We start from the raw sequence: 8,783 nt of genomic DNA, 5'->3' as shown, positions 1-8,783 counted from the left end.
GGTCATTTTGGTGATTGTATGGATTTTGATTTTGGTAACCTTGGTTTTGGTTGTAAAAGGGTCTTTGATTTTGGTTTCTCATGGGAGGTGGGGTGTATGTTGTTTGAGGATTTTGAACATTTTGGCTTTTGTATAAGAGATTTGGATGGAATTTGGTGTTTTCATTGTAATAGTTGGAATAAGGGGTACCACTCTTGTATGCTTGGAAAGCATTCACTTGTTCATTTTTTCCCCTACATTCACTTTGGTCATGTCCCAAAGTTCCACAATTCTCACATATCCCACTTGGGATTGATGAGGATGCCGTCATGGCATTAACATGATGCTTTGGTGATTTTGAGGCTTCTTCAAGTCTAGCCATAGCTTTTTCAAACTTCAAATTGACTGTGTCAATGTGAGCACTAAGTTGAGCACCCAATTGAGTGACGGAGTCCACTTCATGCTTTCCTCCTCTAGTAGCCTTGCGAGGTCTACTATATTGTGAGTTATGGACCGCCATTTCCTCAATTTTGTTCCATGTTTGATTGTCATCAACTTCGGTGAACATTTCATTTGATCCCATGTTGAGAATGTTCCTTGAATCTTCATATAGACCGTTCCAAAATTGTTGTACCAAGAACCACTCGCTAAGTCCATGGTGAGGACATGAGCGACAAATTCCTTTGAACCGCTCCCAAGCTTCATACAAAGATTCTTCATCCCTTTGCTTAAACCCCGTAATTTGAGCTCTTAGCATGTTAGTCTTTTCCGGTGGGTAGAATTTTTTGTAGAAAGCTAGAGCCAACTTCTTCCAAGAATCAATTCCGAGAGAGGCCTTATCAAGGCCCTTCAACCATTGTTTTGCGGTGCCAAATAGAGAAAAAGGAAATAAGACCCATCGAATTTGGTTTTGAGTTACACCGGTTTGAGAAATCGCATCACAATAGTCACAAAAGGTTTCCATATGAGAATGAGGGTCTTCACTAGGCATCCCCCCAAATTAGCTCCTTTCGACTAATTGGATAAAGGCGGATTTGGCAATAAAATTTCCGGTTAGATGTTGTGGTGTGGGAGTACCATTGGGTAGGTTCTCCTCGGTGGGTACGGAATGTGATGAAAACTTAGGCATTGTAGGTTGATTTTGTGGGGTATTTTGTAGTGGGTTCTCCTCACCTTCTCTTGCAAAAGGGTTGATGAACTCAATAGTTGGTTGAATATCTACAACCTCACTAATACCTCTCAAATTCCTCCTAGCAAGTCTCCTATTGGTTGTCAAAGTTCTTTCAATTTCACGATCAAAAGGTAACAAATCACCTTGTGACCTTCTAGACATGCAAAATATCAAACAACTTGAAAAAAATTAGAACAAACCTTGAGGAGTTTTACTTCCTCAAGGCAAAGAAAGACACAACTAATAATAATATAAGAAAATCTAAATCAAGTTAACACCGTCCCCGGCAACGGCGCCATTTTTGATGCGGGACGATTCCGTGTTCTCTATTGAATAGATATTGTCGTTGGGTCACGTCCGAATCAAAACACAATTTATAGCTTCACAAACAACTCTACAATTAGTAAAGAGGCAAGTAAAGGTCGGATCCCAAGGGACGGGAATTGAGATGAGATTTCTATTGAAACTAGTGGTGTCTTAGGGGTGTCACAATTTGGGTTGATGTAGAAGGTCAATAAACTAAATAGCAATGAAAGTAAATAAGCAAGATGAATTAAAAGGGTTGTAAACAATTGATAAAAAGCACTAGGGTATCATGGGGTCATAGGGGAATCATGGGAATTGATAACACAAACATGTTCTCAAATTATAAGCAAGCAATTATTGTTGTGATGGATTGAGTTGGGTTATATCTTACAATCCTAGGAAAGTTTGGGTCCCGGAGCCGAATCGATTAGATTGTACAACACCTACAAGTCGACTTAATCTTCCCTACTCAACAACATGCATGGTCTAATGAGACTCGAGTTGGTTTATGTCTTACAAGTCTCATTGAAAAGATAGGTGATGGGTAAAAAATGCAAGGATTCATAGGCTCACATTTCATCAAACATAACATGTGCATGAGTTGAGATCAAAACAAGCAAGCAAATAAATCATGAAAGCATATTAATTTAAGCATGAATCATTCCCCATGTTGGTTTCCCCTAATTACCCATAACCCTAGCTAGGTCACTACTCACTCATTATCATGTTGATCATGCTAGCAAGGTTGTCAATCATACCAACAAAAGGGAACATGATGAATAAATGAAAGTAATTAGCAATAATTAAAAAGGGATTAAGAGAATTATACCTACTAATGATTCCAATAATAAAGCAAAGAATAAAAGAAGTACTTGATGCTTGATTGAGAGGTTGTCAATCTCCCAATAATAACCCAAATAATCTTCAATTACCCAAAATAAAGGATGAACAAAAGAGAGATTAAGGAAATAAAACTTGTATTAAAACTTGATTAATTGTTGATTACAAAACTAAAGAGAGATTTGATTGATATTAACTACTCTAATTATTGATAAGAAGAACATGCTCTTCTAATTAGACTAATGGGGTATTTATAGTGGAAATTAGGTGGATGCATTAGGGTTAACTAAGGGCTAAACTAGTAATTACACATTTTAGATTGAGCAAGGAGGAGCCGGTATTTTTCGAAGGAAGGGCTTCTTTCTTTGTAGCTTGGAGAAGACCAAATTTCGCTGTACTGGAATCCGTGCGTATTGGTGTCGGGACGGGCGGATTCAGGCGGGGGAAGACGGGCGTCTTCGAGGGAATCCGGGCGGATTCTGGTGGCTGCTAACCCGGGTGTCTTTGAAGAAAGACGCACGGATTGTGCTTGTGGAGGACGGGCGGATTGTGGAGAAACCGCACGGATTGTAGCTCAGCATTGTTTCTTCTTCTTTTCTTCCCATTTCTTCATAAAATCCTTGGGGATTTCCTTGGGGACTCAAGGATCCTTTCTCAACATTGCTAATCTACTACAATATGTACATATGCTTTCTAATCTTGTCACTCCTTGATGCTTGGTCATTGAATTCAATCAATTTAGTCTCGGTTTGCGATGAAAATGCAAGATTTGCACTCCTTTCCTACCAAGGGATCAAAATCTCAAAGAATATGCAAAACAAAGAACTAAAGACAATAAATGACCCAAATATGCACTAAAAAGCATGGGAACAAGGCTAATTCGGGGGCTAAATATGCGCTAATTATGGTCACATCAGCATGCTCTCGGTTTTGGGATTCGAAACATCATGTTTTCGTTTTCCCGAAAGGCAAAATTTGTCCACTAGCCGAAGAAGTTGGAGCCATTGGTGAGTGGCCGGTTTGTGTTCCGATGCTTCCTCCAACTCGGTTGTGCTACAAGGAGAAATTCCGTTCGATGTTGGGCTTGTCGACAAGTGAATTCAACTTCCTTCTTGCTCCACATAGTGTTGATATGTTGGCTCTTATCAACATCTTCTCGAACCGATTGGATGCCAATGTTTGGGAAGTGGCTAGGAGAAGGGCTCTTGCCTTTTGCCTTGTCCATGTATACCTCTTTGTTAATGCTTTGAAGAAGGAGGGGCCGAAATGCTATGGTAGCATGACCCTTGTACATGTGGTTGAGCAAATGGAGCATGGTAGAGATCCATCATGGTTGGTGCTTGGCGAGATCATCCAAGCTTTGGACAAGGAAGGCTCTTGTGGAGAAGTTCCCTCGTTTGGATCCTCAAGGATCATCCAAGTGTGGCTATTGGAGAGGCTAAGGTATGTAGAGCCTCTGGTTGATTCTTGTTCTTATTCTTTCCGTCACCTTACCATGAGGAAGAAGTTGTACTCGGATAGCTTTGTTTCCATCGAGGCTTATTGGGCCGCAAGATTGGCGGAGGAGGGTGGTCCTCACATCTATTGGGTGGTGCCACGGTGGCACTTGAAGTCCTTCACGGGGTTGCCCGCTTTTGGTGCTAGTCCTCGTTCTTTGATGGTGGTAGGTTTGAAGGTCGCTTCCTTCATTTATCCCGAAAGGCTCATGAGGCAAATGGGGCGTCAACAAAAGGTGCCCGCTCAAGATACTCTTGTCCAAGAGAATTTTTTCCGGAACTCCGAGCTTGTGGAGGTCTTCGAAAGATGGTGGGCCACTCGGCCGCTTTGGGAGGTACCAAACCCCGTTGCCACGACATGGGTGACTCCCGCTTATGTCAAGTGGTCAACAGCTTTGTCCTTGGAGGAGAGGTCCAAATTCCGTAAGGACGAGGTTATCGATTTGAAGTCTCGAGAGGTTGGCAAGGCCAACCGTGCCTTCTTTGAGGATTATGTTGATGGGGTTAGCCCAGATGTGATGAGACCACCAAAGAGTAGAAGCTCGGGTCCCAAAAATGTAGTGGGCCGTGCATAGTCTCGTTTCGGGCCGAACATGGGGTCTTGCACTAGACCGGAGGCCGTTGCCGTTGTAGATCCGTTGAGGATCCGTTCCGAAGAGGAAATCCGTTCTAAGCGGGCCAACAAGAAGAACAAGGGGAAGATGTACCCCGAGGGAAAAGGCAAGGGTAGAATGAAGGAGTGAAGATTTCCATTACCCACTTTATTATTATGTTGTATTAGTGTTGTGAGTTTTTATTATGTTGTACTAGCTATATTTTTTGTGTTTTGTGCTAGTTTTATTATGTGAGGTGCTTTAGTCGACACCTTAGCTTTGACAAGTTGTAGACTCGTCGAGCTTTATTTGTTGTTGAAATTGTAATCCCTCCCATTATTAATTAAATAAGAGGATTACTCGTGTCGAAATTGTGAACGCTTGTTTCTTTCATCCATTTTGTAAAGGCAATTCGATTTGAATCGTCCTAAACATTTGCACTTGGGAAAGTGGGATTTTTGTGGGAAGGGAGAAAGGCTCATTTTTTGTATTTTTGAGGAAAAGGGAAATTTTTTTCCCTTTCTTTTTTTTGAAAGTTGATGTGGGTGATGTTTTTTTTTTATTATGGGGATGGTTGTTTTTTATTATGGGGATGGTTGTATCCTTCTCGTGTAAGAAAGGACTGCCTACGTATTCACCTAAAAAGGTGAAATTAAACCATGCTCGTAGTTCAGGCTTTTTTTTGTTTTAGTGCAAATGGATGTTGCCTTTGACAGATCAAAGGACATTCGAAATGGGCAAAGTGCTGCAACTTAGACTCGATAAAACATGCAATTTCAAATCAGAACGCGTTGAGGAACTTGACTTGAAAGGGTTGAGGCGGTTGCTAGTTGTAAAACTAGGGTTGAGGTCGTTGGTTGCTATGGTTGAAGGGTAGTATTTCTTGAGTTGGTCCAGGTTGGTCGGGTTTGTAAAATCCTCCCCATCTAGGTCACTCAGTCTCACTGCGCCCCCCGAAAGTATTTTCTTGACCAGGTATGGCCCGACCTAGTTGGGTTTGAATTTTCCCCTCAGATCAATGGGTAATGGTGCTCGGACCGACTTGAGGACCAAGTCGCCTTTCTGGATGTTCCTGGGTTTAACCTTCTTGTTGAATGCCTGTTGTATACGTCGTTGGTATAACTGGACGTTATGCAAGGCGTTGAGCTGCCGCTCGTCTAGAAAAGTGAGTTGCTCGTACCTTCGACGGGTCCATTCTGCCTCAGGGACATGACTCTATAGTAGGATACGTAGAGAAGGGACCTCTAATTCTACCGGTTGAACCGCCTCCATACCGTATGTTAGGTAGAAGGGTGTGGCGCCTGTCGGTGTTCGAATGGAGGTTCGGTATCCCCAGAGTGCGAATGGGAGTTTGCTCAGCCAATCGCGGTAGTTGTCTTGCATTTTGTTGATAAAGGTGACAAGAGTTTTGTTAGCTGCCTCCACCGCTCCGTTGGTTTGGGGACGGTAGGGGGATGATCGATGTCGCTTGATCTTGTATTTTTCCAGCAAGGCATGAGTTTTCGCACGGAAGTGAGAGCCTTGATCGCTGATGATTTCATGAGGTACCCCATATCGGCAGATGATGTTGTTTTGGATGAACTTGGCTACTTGTTTAGCGGTCAAGACTGCATATGACTGCGCTTCCACCCATTTAGTGAAATAGTTGATGGCGACGAGGACGAAGCAATGCCCCTTGGTGCCTGTCGGGTTAACTTTCCCGATGATGTCGATGCCCTAGGTTGAGAAACGCCAGGGTGATGTCATGGTGTATAAAAGGGATGGTGGTATGTGTTGGATGCTGGCGAAGATTTGGCAATTGTGGCAATGTTTGACGTAGTTGCGGCAATCGACTTCCATGGTGGTCCAGTAGTAACCTAGCCACATGATTTTTCGGGTAAGCATCATTGCGCTCATGTGAGGGCCACATTCTCCGTCGTGGACCTCTCCCATGACTTTTTTGGCTTTGTGATGGTCAATGCAAAGGAGGAGAATCCCTTGGCATGTTCTTTTGTATAGTTGATCTTGGTTCATCACAAATTGTGACGCAAGTAAACGGATGGCTCTTTGTCCTCTTTGATCAGAGTCGAGAGGGAATTCGTTTTTGGTTTTGTAGTTGAGGATGGCTTGGTACCAGGGTTCGACATGGTTTTCCTCCTCGTTGTTGAAGGCACAGATGTGAGCTGGCTCGCTCCTTCTCTCGACACATAGGGGCATTGATGTAATGTCGTCAGGTATATTGACGAGCGCGACAAGTTTGGCTAGGGCATCAGCAAATTGATTTTCCTCTCGTGGCAAGTGGAAGTAGTCGACTTGATCGAAGAACTCGGCCTCTTGATTGATTTTTGCTCGGTAGAGAGCTAAGCTGTCACTTCGGATTTTCCATGATCCGGACACCTAATTGATAATGAGTGAGGAATGGCCGTGGACCCTCAGTCTCTTGATGCCAAGTGTTATGGCTGCTTGTAGGCCGATGAGGCATGCTTCATATTCAGCGGCATTGTTGGTGACGACAAATTTTAGCTTGACCGAGATCGGAACATGTTCTCCCTCTGGTGATATTAGAAGGATTCCTACCCAGAAGCCTCTCAGATTAGATGCGCCATCGAAGTATAGGTCTCATGCATCGGAGTCGGCACAAAGGATGTCTTCGTCAGGAAATGACCATGTGTCGGTCGTTGGATCCTCGTTGACGGGATTCTCTGCCAGGAAATCGGCGACTGCTGTTCCCTTGATAACCTTGAGGGGTACAAACTTGAGATCAAACTCGGACAGCATGAGTGTCCACCTAGACAGCCTTCCGTTTAGTACGGGTTTTTCAAAGATGTATTTGACCGGGTCCATCTTGGAGTGGATGTGGACCGTGTAGCTGAGCATGTAATACCGCAGCTTCTTTGTTGACCATACTAGGGCAAGGCATGTCTTCTCCAGTTGGGTGTACCTTGTCTCATACTCGATGAACTTTTTGCTGATGTAGTAGATGGCTCGTTCTTCGCCGTTGACCGTTTGTGCTAGCATTGCTCCCATGGCTGTGCCGGTGACAGTCAGGTATAGGGATAAAGAAGTCCCTGGTTATGGTGGCATGAGGACAGGAGGCTTGGATAGGATTTCCTTTATCCTGTCGAAGGATTTTTGACAGTCGTCATCCCAATCGGTGTGATCGGAGGCACGAAGTTTCTTGAAGATTGGTTCACAAATCATGGTGAGCTGGCAATGAAGCGGCTGATATATTGAACCTTACCGAGAAATCCCCGAATCTCCTTCTCGTTCTTAGGCCGAGGCATTTATTGGAGGGCTTTGTTTTTGGTTGGATCAATCTCAATGCCTCTTTTGCTGATGACATGTCCCAAGAGTTTTCCGGAGGTGACCCCGAATGCACACTTCTAAGGATTTAGTCTCATGTTATATTTCCGCAGACGAGCGAAGAATTTCCGAAGGGCGCTGATGTGGCCGTCCCGTTCCCTTGACTTGACAATCATGTCATCGACATATACCTCTACCTCCTTGTGCATCATCTCATGTAGGAGAGTGGTAGCGGTTCTTTGATAGGTAGCCCCGACATTGATGAGACCGAAAGGCATTACCGTGTAGCAATATGTACCCCACTGTGTAGTGAATGCAGTCTTGTGCATGTCGTCCTCAGCCATTTTGATCTGGTTATATCCGGCATACCCGTCCATGAATGATAGGAGAGCATGCTCGACGGTGTTGTCAACCAGAATAGCAACATGTGGCAAAGGGAAGTCGTCCTTTGGAATCGCCGTGTTCAGATCCCTGAAGTCGACGCAAACCCAAATCCTCCCGTCTTTCTTCGGTACAGGAACAATGTTGGCCACCCAGTCAGAGTACTCATACACTTTGCTGAAACCAGCCTTGAACTGTTTATCCACTTCTTCCTTGATTTTCAGGGCCCATTCAGGACGCATCCGACGCAGCTTTTGATTTACGGGTTTAGCTCCGGGCTTAATGGGTATCCGATGCTCTACAATTTCTCGGTCAATCCCAGGCATATCTTTGTAGGACCAGGCGAATACGTCCTTGTATTCGTGGAGGAGGTCAATGAACTGTTGTCTTTCCGAGGGGACCAGGGTTGTCCCTATCCTAAGTTCTAGAGGTGTGTTGTTGGTTCCTACGTTAATAGGTTCGGTCTCCTCAATGATGGGGGTTCTGGTTTCCCGTTTGTCAAGTTCTTTGGCTAGGTGAGGTAGGTAGTCACTCAAGTCAAATTCCTCATAGTCATTCAGAATTGCATTGCAGTTAAATTAAGACGAGTCGTAAGCAAACTTAGCGTTCATTAAGTTGACACGAGCGAAAAGCTCGGAGAGGACAGACATCTCATGGTCAGTCAAAGGCGACACAGTAGAGGAGGTGGCCACTAGAACAGGCTCCAGGTTATCACCTTCCACGGGAGTGGGGGTG

At 44.2% G+C, this 8,783-nt stretch overlaps 1 non-coding gene across 1 annotated transcript; it reads left to right on the top strand.

Annotated features, from left to right (window-relative positions):
• The first annotated feature begins 629 nt into the window (after positions 1–629).
• Positions 630–736, top strand: LOC141610159 (small nucleolar RNA R71). The gene has a single exon (XR_012528055.1). It is a non-coding gene; the product is annotated as a small nucleolar RNA R71 (small nucleolar RNA).
• Positions 737–8,783: the final 8,047 nt, after the last annotated feature.

Source organism: Silene latifolia, chromosome 10, assembly GCF_048544455.1.
Source record: "Silene latifolia isolate original U9 population chromosome 10, ASM4854445v1, whole genome shotgun sequence".
Lineage (NCBI taxonomy): Eukaryota > Viridiplantae > Streptophyta > Magnoliopsida > Caryophyllales > Caryophyllaceae > Silene > Silene latifolia.
This window is presented reverse-complemented; position numbering and strand designations above follow the sequence as displayed.